Consider the following 13,563-nt stretch of genomic DNA (forward strand, 5'->3'; position numbering starts at 1 on the left):
GGTGTTTTTCTTTTTGCAGGCGTTTTTCTTTTTGCAGGTGTTTTTCTTTTTGCAGGCGTTTTTCTTTTTGCAAGTGTTTTCTGAAGTTGCAGTCCATTTGGCCTCTCAGCGCCACCGTATATGTCTGGAGGCTCACATCCGCCAAGGACTGGGTACAAGACTTGGCTATTTTAAAGCCTCCACGTTGTCAATTCTCCATCATTATAACAAAGGTAAGTCAGCTTGAGTACTGCAAGTAAAATGCCTTTGATTTTGCCCGGAACATTCAGATTAGTGCAAACATAAATTCATTCATGAGGGGGAAATTACAGTGAGAACATTTGGAGGCTCTGTTAGATGGATAAAATAGTGAGTTCAGTGCATTGATGTGACATTGGCCTAAAGGATTTAGTCATTCTTTGTGGTTAAAGAAATTGCACTAATTAATTTATATGTATTATGAATAATCCTAATTATACATCTTGCTTCTGTGTTTATGTCCTGTGTAACTTAAAATACATTCTATTTTGGTTTTATACATTGATTAATGACCTGCAGAATCTCTTTATCATGTTAAGTGATTTATAATTCTCACTTAAAGTCGATATTCTCCCTCTCCCTCTTGAAAGTGATTACATCCTTGCATTACATAGTTTAGTTTCATTTTTTGCAGTTGGGTTTCTGAAAAAAACAAACAGGCAGACTTAGAATATAACATGCAGCATTCTATAGATAGATACATTAAAAAAAAAATTTTTATTACATGCATGTGCTAACTTTCTAAACACTTTGTTACATTTGTTATAAATGGATTTGAAAGTAGATAACAATTGTGTCAGCCTTGGCTCATTAAATTTCTTGTCTTTAAATTAACTTTGTCTGTGTGTTTCAGGTACTGCACTCTCAAAGACTGAATGAACTACCATAAATAATAATAATAATAATGTGTATGTGTTAGTCCATATTGGGAAATTACTCCTCTGCATTTAACCCATTCACCCAGTGAAGCAGTTGGCAGCCACCAATGCAGCGCCCGGGGAGCAGTGTGTAGGGACGGTACCTTGCTCAGGGGTACCTCAGGGAAAATGCAGATAAGAATGGACCATCTCTAGTGGAAAGTTACTGAGTCACTGATGTTTAGACTAGAATGAGAGAGCTTCTGTAATATAACTGTTAGGGACACTCCACCATTTTGAGATCCGTGTCAACGTGTCTTGCAGGACGCATCTCCCTTCTAGAAGTATTGTGAAATTAAGTGTTAAATGGTTTACTGAGTAGTGTTTTGTCTTTTATTGGATGCCTCTGAGGAATCAGAAGAACTCGGTGAAGTGTTGATATTTAATAATAGATACATAAAAAGATAAATAAAAAAATTACATGTATGTGCTAACGTTCTAAACACTTTATTTGTTACATTTGTGATAAATGAATTTGAAAGTAGATAAAAAACATTTGTGTCAGCCTTGGCTCTATGATTGCCATAATGAATGAATTAAATACACCATTAAATAATTAATTAAATGTGGCAATAATTAATTACATAAATATTTACGACACTTGTAATTAATTATTGACATATTTAATTAATTAATGACACGTTTAATTAATTATTGACACATTTAAATAATTATTGACACATTTAAATAATTATTGACATATTTAATTAATTATTGACATATTTAATTAATTATTGACACATTTAATTAATTATTGACACATTTAAATAATTATTTAATGGTGTATTTAATTCATTCATTTTGGCACAGTTGACTCCTTCAGGTCTCACCATGAAATAAATGTATCTGTCAGCCTCACCCATTAAACTCAGGGGGCGGGGTTAACGCTGATCGAGTCAAAACCATTGCTTTGGCCTGGTGGCCATTGTTTTTAGCACACAACAACCGGCACGTGGAAGCTAACAGAACTGCACTTTGAAAAACCCAGTTTGTGTGTCTCCAAATACCATTGTAATATTTTTTTAGCTGACAATGTAGTGGTTTAATCTTCATATGTCTGGTCGGTTTGTCAAGATACAGCCTCTTTACAAAAGTGCTTCGATGATTTCGGAGATGTCTGCCCAGTCTCACGGCAAAGCGTGGGATAGACCCGCTCGCCTCGCAAGCATTCGAGCTTTTATTACCACCGACAAAGCGCAGGCACAGCCGACACAGCTGTAGTAGCCCCCGCTGACTTCTTTTACTGAGGTTATATTTATCGGGGTTTTATTTCCTGATGTTCTTATGTGTCCTACGTGTTTCAGTCGCCAATTCTGAATTAGAATCAGAATCAGAATCAGAATCAGAATGGGGTTTATTGCCAAATGTTGAGCAGGTTTACAACATTAGGAAATTGCTGCGGTGCTTCAGTGCAAACATGGTGTCATAAATAACACTTAAATAGACATGGAAAAAATAAAAGTAGGGATAAGAATTAAAAGTGCTACGTGGAAAGATATGTGCATGAGATATACATGAGATATATACATGAGAGTAAGAATTAAGAGTGCTACGTTGAAAGATATATACATGAGTGCAGGTGGTGATCAGTGCCAAACATGGAATGATACAGTGAACACAGCGTAGGGTCATGTGTTAGTGGCGGGGACAGTCATATGGTTATTGTTCATGTGTCCAACAGCAGAGGGGAAGAAACTGTTCTTATGGCGAGAGGTTCTGGTGCGGATGGACCGGAGCCTCCTGCCTGAGGGGAGCAGGTCAAACAGACTGTGTCCAGGGTGAGAAGGGTCAGCTGAGATCCGAGCTGCACGCCCCAGTGTCCTGGAGGTGTACAGGTCCTGCAGAGATGGGAGTCTGCAGCCAATCACCTTCTCAGCAGAGCGCACAACACGCTGCAGTCTCTGTTTGTCCCTGATAGTGGCTCCAGCGTACCACACGGTGATGGAGGAGGTGAGGATGGACTCGATGATTGCAGTGTAGAACTGCATCATCGTCCGTGTTGGCAGGTTGAATTTCTTCAGCTGCCTCAGGAAGTACATCCTCTGCTGGGCTTTCTTGATGACGGAGGTGATGGTGGGCTCCCACTTCAGGTCCTGGGTGATGGTGGTACCCAGGAAGCGGAATGAGTCCACAGAGGTGATGGGGGTGTCAGTCAGGATGATGGGGGGGAGTGGGGCTGTGTGCTTCCTGAAGTCCACAATAATCTCCACTGTCTTCTGGGCATTCAGCACCAGGTTGTTGTGGCTGCACCAGGACACCAGACGTTCAACCTCCCTCCTGTAGGCAGACTCGTCCCCGTCCGAGATGAGTCCAATAACGGTGGTGTCATCTGCAAACTTGATTAGCTTGACAGACTGGTGGGTGGAGGTGCAGCAGTTGGTGTACAGGGAGAAGAGCAGAGGAGAAAGAACACAGCCCTGAGGGGAGCCGGTGCTGATGGTCCGGGAGTCCGAGACATTCTTTCCCAGCCTCACATGCTGCTTCCTGTCCGTCAGGAAGTCAGTGATCCACCGGCAGATGGGATCAGGCACATTCATCTGGGAAAGCTTGTCTCGGAGATGGTCTGGAAGGATGGTGTTGAAGGCAGAGCTGAAGTCCACAAACAGGATCCTGGCGTAGGTTCCTGGGGAGTCCAGATGCTGCAGGATGAAGTGTAGGGCCATGTTGATGGCGTCGTCTACAGACCTGTTGGCTCTATATGCAAACTGCAGGGGGTCCAGGAGGGGGGCCGTGAGGGTCCTGAGATGGGAGAGAACTAGGCGCTCAAAGGACTTCATGACCACAGATGTCAGAGCCACGGGTCTGTAGTCATTTAGTCCAGTGATCCTAGGTTTCTTGGGGACAGGGATTATGGTGGAGGACTTGAAGCAGGCAGGCACATGACATGCCTGCAGTGAGGAGTTGAAAATGCCAGAAAACACTGGGGCCAGCTCGTTTGCACAGTGTCTGAGGGTGGCAGGAGACACACCGTCTGGGCCGGGAGCTTTCCGAGCATTCAGGTTCTTAAACTGCTTCCTCACATCTGCTTCATGAATATGAAGAGTTGTGGTGGGAGGAGGTGGTGTGAAATCCTCTTTTGTGTGGGGTGAGGAGGGGGGTGTTGTAGGTGAACGGTTTGAAGGTGGTGATGGCTCTATGGAGGGGGGAGAGGTGGGGGAATGAGTGTCCAAAGTGCCTCTATTGTTGGGGTCGTTGGAGGTGTGAAGGCTGCCTGATGGCTCGTCAAAACGACAGTAGAAGTCGTTAAGGGTGTTGGCTAAGAGCAAGTCATCAGTGGAGTGGGGGGTTTTAGGCTTGTAGTTTGTGATATTCCTAAAACCTTTCCACACAGAGGCCGAGTCATTCTCTGAGATCTGCTGCTGCATCTTCTCAGAGTGCTGATGTTTAGCAATGTCCACTTCTTTAGTGAACTTGTACTTGGCCTCTCTGTAGCAGTCCCTGTCTCCGCTTCTGAACGCCTTTCTCTTTTCCAGCCACAGCTTTTTGAGTTTAGGAGTAAACCAGGGTTTGTCATTGTTATAACTCACCCTGGTGCGTGATGGCACAATGCTGTCCTCACAGAAGTGGATATAGGAGGTGACAGTGTCCGTAAACTCGTCCAAGCTGTTAGAAGCAGCCTTCAATGTGTCCCAGTCTGTGGTCTCCAAACACGTGCGAAGCTCCTCCACAGCCTCGTTGCTCCACAGTTTTTTAGTCCTCACGACAGGTTTGGAGAGCTTCAGCCTCGGTCTGTACGCGGGGATTAGGTGGATCATGACGTGGTCAGAAAGTCCGAGTGAAGCGCGGGGCACCGCGCGATAGGCCCCGCTGATCGTGCTGTAACAGTGGTCCAATGTCCTCTCCTCTCTGGTCGGGCATTTAATATACTGCTTGTATTTTGGAAGCTCATGGCTCAGATTGGCTTTGTTAAAGTCCCCAAGAGCAATGATGAGAGAGTCCGGGAATGTCCGCTCCATGTGCAGTATCTGCTCCGCGAGTGCGCACTGAGCTGCCTGCGCATCTGCGTCTGGCGGGATGTAAACAGCGGCCAGGATGAATGAAGCAAACTCCCGCGGAGAATAAAACGCTTTGCAGTGAATAAAAAGGTATTCCAGAGAGGAAGAGCAGTGCTGAGCAATCACTGTCACATCTGTGCACCAGCCACTATTGATGTAGAAGCAGAGACCTCCACCTTTGGACTTACCGGAGAGAGCGGCCTGCAGGTCCGCGCGCAGCAGATGGAAGCCCTCCAGTTTGAGCGCGCAGTCTGGGATGTTCTCACTGAGCCACGACTCCGTAAAACATAAGACACAGGAGGAGGCAAAGTCTCTGTTCATGCTTCTCATCAGGGCCAGTTCGTCAATCTTATTCCCGAGTGAGCGAACATTAGAAAGGAAGATCCCAGGAAGAGCGGTTCGCAGTCCGCGTCTCCTCAAACGCACGAGTCCGCCGGCTCGCTTCCCTCTCTTTCGGCGTCTCGCTTTCCTGGTCAGAGTCAGCAGTAAATCTGCTGCAGATGCGACAAATATTGGAAATAAATCCACAGGCGTTGTAGTCCTGTAGTTAAGGAGCTCTTCTCTGGTGTACGAATATCCAGAGGAGTGCCCAGACACAGAAGAAATGCACAAAAACAAAACAAAAGTAACGCACTGAAGCACCAGGGCGACCATCCGCGGCGCCATCTTGGTTATATATATCTAACTATCTAACGAATTATAACTAACATTAAAAACATGTTTAAGGAGGAGAGAGAGAAAATAAATTCGATTAACATCTGATGTTTGGGTTTTTGTTCAGTAATCAGCGTGACCTGTGTATAAACGCATAAAAGAGATAACGTTGGTGTTTCCGTCATGTAGTAACTGCTGGCTTTAACTGTACAAAGGTTGTTCGACACTATGAAACACATACAGACTTCATGATGTTCGGCTAATATTTTTATTGTGAATATTAATCATGAGGGTAAACGGACCTGTACACCACAGAGTGAAGTCAGCATATCCACGATATCTTCAGCTCTATGAGTTAACACAGTTTCCCAGCTGACTAATCTAACGGCCATCTACGAATATGTCACGGGTCATATCAATATGATTTTACAGAAAATCATCCTTATTACTGCCAACTATTCCAGAGACGTGAAAATCTACACCATAAAGAACAAAAAAATATAGCAGTCTAACGCAACACTGTAACAAAGATGAACCGTCAGTTTGTCACAGATCAAAGTGTGAATGAAAGTGATTGGTTGAACAGGTGTCCGTGATGTGTGTTTTCTGCATTTTCATCAGCATCAGAGACTCAGCAGCAGATTAGAATAACATTTATACATTTAATAAATCACCAAATGAATACACGATCTAACCTGTTCCGACAATTTGAGTTTGTGTTCTCTCAGCTGCAGACTCGCTGCTGTTTAAATGTTTGAGAGGAAGATTAGATATAATGCAAACATCAAGCTGTGTGCCGGTGATTGAACATGAGCACTTTTGCAAACATGTTCTATGTTGACAACCTGACCAGACATGTGAAGATTACGTTGCGACATTCGCAGCTAAAACACTATTAAAAGTGTAGTTGGTGACAGAAAAACGGGGTATTTTAAAACTACACCACCACCATTGCTGCCTGTGATTTGAAATGCATTCTGGGATACCTGGCTGCCCCAAGTCTACACAAGCAATCGATTATCTAGGATCGACCTGTCTTGACTTACTTTGCACGGCAACCAATCAAATGTTAGAGAAGCTGCATGGCAGCGTTAACCCCGCCCACTTGGTTTGATGGGTGAGGCTGACAGATAAAATTATTTCAAGGAGCGAGATAAAGGGGACTAAAGTGCCAAAATGAATTAAATAAATAAATCATTAAATAATTAATTAATTAAAACTGTCAATAATTATTAATTAATTAACTACATGTGTCGTAAATATTTATGTAATTAATTATTGCCACATTTAAATATTATTTAATGGTGTATTAAATTAATTCATTTTGGCAGTCCTGGCGTTCCATATTGGCTCATTAAAGTTCTTGTCTTTAGATTAACTTTGTCTGCGTGTAATCGTGATACAGCCAGCGACGCTGTGCAACTAAGTCACGTGACCAGAAACCAACAAGTCACGACAGAGCAGGAAGAAGGGGGCGGAGCAAAGTGTGCGTGCAGGAGAGGAGTCGAGCAGAGAGAGCTGCTTTTTCATGAAACGGGAGTAAAGTAGTGAACTTAGAGGAGAGAAACAAACTAAAGCATCGATCATAAACCACTACCAACGTCCTGATCGATATCTGCATCGATCTGCCCACCCTTGTCTCCTGGATCGTAGCTGAGATCAGCGTGAACCACGTGGGTCTCTGCTCCCTGATCTGTTTCCTGTGTTTGGAAAGAGTTGCAGCTTCATCGCGGAGTTTCTCTCGGTTTGTGGGCTCATCTAAAGGTAAGCACCGAGCTAACTTTACTGTGAGTTCAGTTCATGTTGAGTTTAGCTCCTGAATGAGGTCTTCTGCTGCTCTCCTCGGTGTCTGTTCACAGTTTATTGTGAACACGTTGAGAGAAGAGTGAGAGAGTGTTTGGAGAAGAACACCAACTAATCATTAGCTCAGCATGCTGGGAGAAGTTGGAGCAGAAAAGTCTTTTCATTGTCCCTGCAGCTGTTTTTCTGCCTGCACCAAACCTCTACAGCCTCATTTCTATTTGAAGTGATAACAGGAAGTCAGAGCGATCTGCTGCAGTATCAGGGTCACTATAACTTTATTGTCCAGCTGCTGTGGATGAACACATGAGAGGAAGTGAACTCCTACAAAGTCTCATTTCAATGAGTGTGGCTGCTGTAAAGTGATGCACAGGAAGATGTTAACAAAAACTAATGAAACAGAGATGAAAGTAAACAGTGTTCATATTTGAAAGCACAGAGAATAAAAATATATTGTGGTGGTTAATGTGCAGCTCTTGGTGATTTGGGAGAAGAAGAATGTTTTTATCGTGTTGTGGATTGAATGTTGGATTTTATTTTTATTTGTTGTTTACAGAAAACAGAAGTTTTGTCCACTTGTGGTTTACGATGGAGACTTTGAGTCTGGTCCAGCTGCCTTTTGGGGGTTCTGTCTCTTAAAGAGTATTTACATCTCTCATGTAGGGAGGGAGGACCCATGGAGGGTGCAGACACTGTGAAGTAGTGATGAGGTCCAGGACATGTTTTATAATCACGGGGGTTGCTGAAGGTGTTGAAAGTCTTGGGTGGGGGGGGGTAACAGGTCATTGTTGGTAGAATCCACAGCAGGAGCTGTTCAGGCTGTTGGTGTGCATTGTTGGTGCAGTGGGGTCTTTAGGTTTGTGGTTGGTTCACGTTCTGAGTGTTTTTCAGACAGAAGCAGAGTCGTTAGATGAAAACAGGTTTGGGAAAGTCTGAGGAACTTGGAAAGAAAAGCGTCTGGACTTCTTTAAGTTGCTTGAAGACATTTCACCTCTCACCCAAGAAGCTTCTTCAGTTCTAAGGTCAGATGGCGGAGATTCTCAGATTTAAACCCTAAAAGGACCCCCTGATGATCCTCTACCTAATCACATGAGCCAAGGTGTGAAAATGGGTGTGGGTCACAATCAGCCAGGTCATTGTGAAACCTGGCCCCACCCTATCATGTGATTTCCTGAGGTCAGATGGCCCAGGATGTGAGTGGGCGTTAAGGCGTCTTATAAAGAAAGTGACTGGACTTCTTGTGTGGCTCGGTGCTGTCCCTGTTAAAGAGCCAAGAGCCTTTCTTTCCACTTCCTCCATGTAAAGTTTGGCTACAATGGGACACACTGGGGAGCTCACAGCACATCCATGTTTGTGTCTGTAGAAACCTTCGTTGTATTTAAAATATGTGGTGGTAAGGCAGAGGTCTAACAGTGTGCAGACCTGATCAGGGTGAAGCTGGTTCTGGTTTTAAGGAGCTGTCTTGTTGTAGTTGTTTCCTGACAGTCTCCACTGCCTCGGTTGGAGGTGTACAAGTGAAAAGTGAGACCACATCAAAGGACACTCTGGTTTCATCTGGATCAAGTGTAAGTTTGTGGACCCACAAGTGGAGCTAGGATGGTGATGTGTTTTTGCTGCTACCAATGAGCCTGAGTGGGACTCCATCTTTGTGTATCTATGGAAGTCCATATATACAGGGTGCAGCATCCACCGGGTAAAGGTGGTGGTATGCAGGGAGCTCAGTGGCTTTTTTCAAGTTCTTGTAGGCAGCTGATGACTTTCTTTTTGCTTCTGGGGTTTCACCTTGAAGCTTCATAGGTATTGTTGTCACTGAGTGTAGTAATGTTTATTTGCTCTGCTTCTTCTTGTCAGGGATAAAATACATATCTATACTTTTGTGTCCCAGCTGAGTAACAGGAGGAGAAGAGTCTGGTGGAGCAGCAGAGGAACAGTTTCAGCCATTTGGACTCAGCTCAGCCACTACAGAGGAAACAATGACTTCAACACAGGAGGTGAGAAAAATATCTCAGCTACACTGTTATTGAAACTGTGCACAGCTGGTTGTTAACAGCAGCTTTATCTTTTCCATCCTGGGCTCCTCCACACATACAGAATGTACGTCACAAACAGAAACCACAGAATCCCCAAAAGTTGACTCTGTTCATTTTGATGTAGCGTTTCCAGTTGCAGATGATCCGTCACCACCAAGTCATTGGTTCAGGTATGTGGATGACACCTGGGTGAAAATCAAACTCAGCACGTACCACATTTCAGGCATCACATTAACTCGGTGCACCGACACATCAAATTCACCAGGGAGGATATGAAAAGTGGCAGGTTAGCCTTCTTAGCCTGTGAGATTTCTATCAGTAATGGGGGACATCTAAAAGCTGATGTTTACCCTAAACCTACGCATACAGATCAGTATTTAAGGTTTGACTCTCATCATCCACTGGAGCATGAACACAGAGCAAACACCATCCCTACTGACACAACGGCCAGGAAGTAGAAGAATATGCCATCAAGAAGCCCCTGAGTAAATGTGGTTATTCTAGCTGGACATTTGTCAAAACTGGGAAGGCACCTAAAGAAAGTTCCAGCTGATCCAGGTGAGAAGGACAACCGCTGCCTATGTAAAAACTCGATGTGATCCCATTTGTGTCAGGAGTATCGGAACCGCAGAGACTCATTTTTTCAAAACATCTTGGTGGCTTTTAAACCCCAAAACACGCTGCTCCAAAAATTGGTCCACCCCAAGGATCGGGTCCCCAGACACAAACAGAGTAAAACAACCTCTGGCTAAGAGGATGGCACAACACAGAAGAGCTGCTTCGTCAGGTCAGGACTCTGAAGTCTATTTAAACCTACAGGCAGGACAGGGAGGAACTCTGGTTTGAGTCAAGGAGGCCATTTACGTGAAAAGGGAAAGACCATCTCTGAATCGAGGAGGGGACCTAAGTATTACGCTGAAAAAAACCACAGAAGTTACAAGAAAATATAAAGATCATATTTAATCAGCACACATTGAAACAATAGCATCAGTTGAACTCACAATTTTTCATCAAGTAAAAGATTTTTTTCCCCTGATCAATATTTCTTCAATAATGTCATTTTAATTCCAACTCTCATTGTAGCACATCATTGTAATGTGATAGTGTTACCAGAAGGTGGTGGCAACACACCTACGACGTGTTTGTTGACATCTTTGATTCCACTAATGGAGTTTCAGTTTGTTCCACGACTGCATTTCACTCACTGCCTCTGTTTGTATCTCTGTCACTGCAGGACCAACACGGAGCGAGAAGTCAGCGCTCTCAGGAGGCCGACAAACCTCACCGAAGAACTGGACGGAAAAACTACAGCTGTGATGAGTGTGGGAAGGGTTTTATCCGGGCCGACAGCTTAAAAAGACACAAACTCATCCACAGTGGAGTAAAAGCACACAGCTGTGACTTGTGTGGAACATCTTTTGCCCTGCCTGAAAATTTAAAAACACACCAAGTCATCCACAGTGGAGTTAAAGCACACAGCTGTGACTTGTGTGGAAAATCTTTTAACCTAGCTGGAAACTTAAAAACACATCAACTTACCCACAGTGGAGTTAAAGCACACAGCTGTGAGTTGTGTGGAAAATCTTTTAACCTAGCTGCAAACTTAAAAAGACACCAACTCATCCACAGTGGAGTTAAAGCACACAGCTGTGACTTGTGTGGAAAGTCTTTTAGCCTGGCTGAAAGCTTAAAAACACATCAACTCATCCACAGGGAATTTAAAGCATACTGCTGTGACTTGTGTGGAAAGTCTTTTACCCTGGCTATAAGCTTAAAAAGACACCAACTCACCCACTCTGGAATTAAGGCGTACAGCTGTGACATTTGTGGAAAAAATTTCAGCCAGCCAGGCAGCCGAAATATTCACCTACGGATTCACACTGGAAATGATGTTTACTGCTGTGATCAGTGTGGGAAACACTTTACAACAGCCACACAGTTACAGCGCCACATGTTTACCCACACTGAAGAAAGACCTTATAAATGTGACCTGTGTGATAAGACTTTTAAGTCTCCACGTCACCTGGAAAAACACCAACACGTCCACACCAGAAAATAACTCTACAAGTGCAGTTACTGTGAGGTATGTATTTATATTTTATTCCTGAATTTTAGCCTGAGTGTAACAAGTCTGATTAGGCGACGTTCAGGATCAAAATGTTGAAGGACTGACTTACACTGTCTTTGTGTCTTTGTTTTGAAGCAGAGCGACACAGATGGATCCAGTTCTCAACCCTGCCGTCACTGTGGTGATGGGAAAGCGTTTCACTGTGACCTTTGTGGAAAAACCCTCAGTGATCAAGAGAGACTAATAAGACATCAACGTAGACACACTGGAGACAAAATGAGCTACTGCAAAGAATGTGAGAGAGGCTTCCCCACATCAAGTGCATTAAAAAACATGAACTCTGTCATAGTGGGGTCAAAAAGCACGTGTGTGACCAGTGTGGGTCAACCTTCATTACTGCAGTGCAGATAACATTAAAGTGCATAAACGCGTCCACACAGGAGACACCATACAAGTGCAGACACTGTGACATAAGCTTCTCGTGTTCAGGTAATCGTAACGTTCATGAACGTACACACATTGAACTTCAGCTGTGACCAGTGTGACAAGAACTTCAGACTCCACACACAAATGATCCCAAGCTGTAAATAAATGTGCAAAAACATTCACTTCATTATCTGCTCTGTGCAAACATCATCTGAACTTTACTGTTTTGGAGGGGGCAAACACAGTGTACAGATGACTGTTAACATGTGCTTGTCAGGCACTCTTTTTGGCTGTCGTGGTTTACACTTTACACTCTTTCATCTTCCTTCGTTTCTCACCTGTACCAACCATTGACTCTCATGGTCATTTTCCCCTCTCTCACGCTCACACACAACAGGAGGGGCAGCCCCACACATTCTCCCTGCAACACGGACTGTACGACCCACGAGGCTACATTGTTAAAGGTCTGTGCCTGTAACACTCTGCTCATATTGTCTTCATATTACTTTTTTTTTTTTAAATAATAATTTAAAAAAAAAATTCTTCACGTCGATATGCGGGCCCTGAGTTTGAGACCCGTTTTAATCTTTGTTCCCTTAGAACATTAGTAGTTGTACTTTTTACTGTATTATAAAAGTTATAGGAATGTGTTTTTACCAAACTAATATTGTATCAAAACTGTCGAGATGTGTGTGTGTGTGTGTGTGTGTATATATATATATATATATATATATATATATATATATATATATATTAATTAATATTAATTAATTAATATTAGGGGTGCAACGATATTCGTATCGATATTGAACCGTTCGATACAGTGCTTTCGGTTCGGTACGCATATGTATCGAACAATACAACATTTGTAATTTATTTTATCAACTTTACTTCTGACGATGCTGTCTGTGTTGAGAGCTCAGTGAATCTGCGTTCGACTACTCCGCCTAGGCTGCACTGTCCAGTGCAGATCCACTGAGCGCTCAACACAGACAGCATAGTCAGAAGGAAGAGCGCAGGGCAAGCTAGCGAGACAGAAGTGGACCTCCCCACCCTCATTCAGATCTGGCGTTTGGAATTATTTTGGTTTTCATGTGACGTATGACCCTGAAGGTAAGCGAGTCATGGACTAAAGTAAAACAGTATGTTGGATGTGCCATGCAATGCTCAATTACATGGGTGGGAGCTAGTGTGTTAGCGCAGTTAGCTCGTTAACGTGTTGGCCGTCTAGCCCCTCTGTATAGGGTAGCTCGTTAACGGAGATTTGCCGTGTTGTGGTGTTAAGGTTATTTCAACGAGATTAACCTGAAAGCACTAGTGGGAACACAACGAATATGACTGCACATTTACACCGACATCATCCTAGTGCAAAGACAAAAACAACAAGCATGCATGCTACAAACTTTAGCCGAGTCATTTAGACAGCTGTTAGCACATGATTCTCCTTATGGAGACCTGATATGTTTAATATGCTGCTGAGAATATAGCCCAGAAGAAGCGGATAGTATAGCTTTTATTTTGGAAAGAGACATTTCTCTGTAATAAACTCTCTTTTCCAAAGATGAGTGATTCCTCAATCAGATACAGGGCTTGCAATATCGCTAGCCCAACGTCCCGGAGCTAGCGATTTTTTCAGTCGGGCTACCAAAATCTAT

General features: G+C 43.5%; 1 long non-coding RNA gene across 1 annotated transcript; it reads left to right on the forward strand.

Moving 5' to 3' along the window:
• Nucleotides 1-7,035: 7,035 nt before the first annotated feature.
• Nucleotides 7,036-12,086, forward strand: LOC112430837 (uncharacterized). Its single transcript, XR_013100236.1, has 5 exons — nucleotides 7,036-7,348; nucleotides 9,270-9,375; nucleotides 9,476-9,584; nucleotides 10,649-11,497; nucleotides 11,618-12,086. It is a non-coding gene; the product is annotated as an uncharacterized LOC112430837 (long non-coding RNA).
• Nucleotides 12,087-13,563: the final 1,477 nt, after the last annotated feature.

The sequence above is a fragment of the Maylandia zebra genome, linkage group LG9, assembly GCF_041146795.1.
Source record: "Maylandia zebra isolate NMK-2024a linkage group LG9, Mzebra_GT3a, whole genome shotgun sequence".
Taxonomy (NCBI): Eukaryota; Metazoa; Chordata; class Actinopteri; order Cichliformes; family Cichlidae; genus Maylandia; species Maylandia zebra.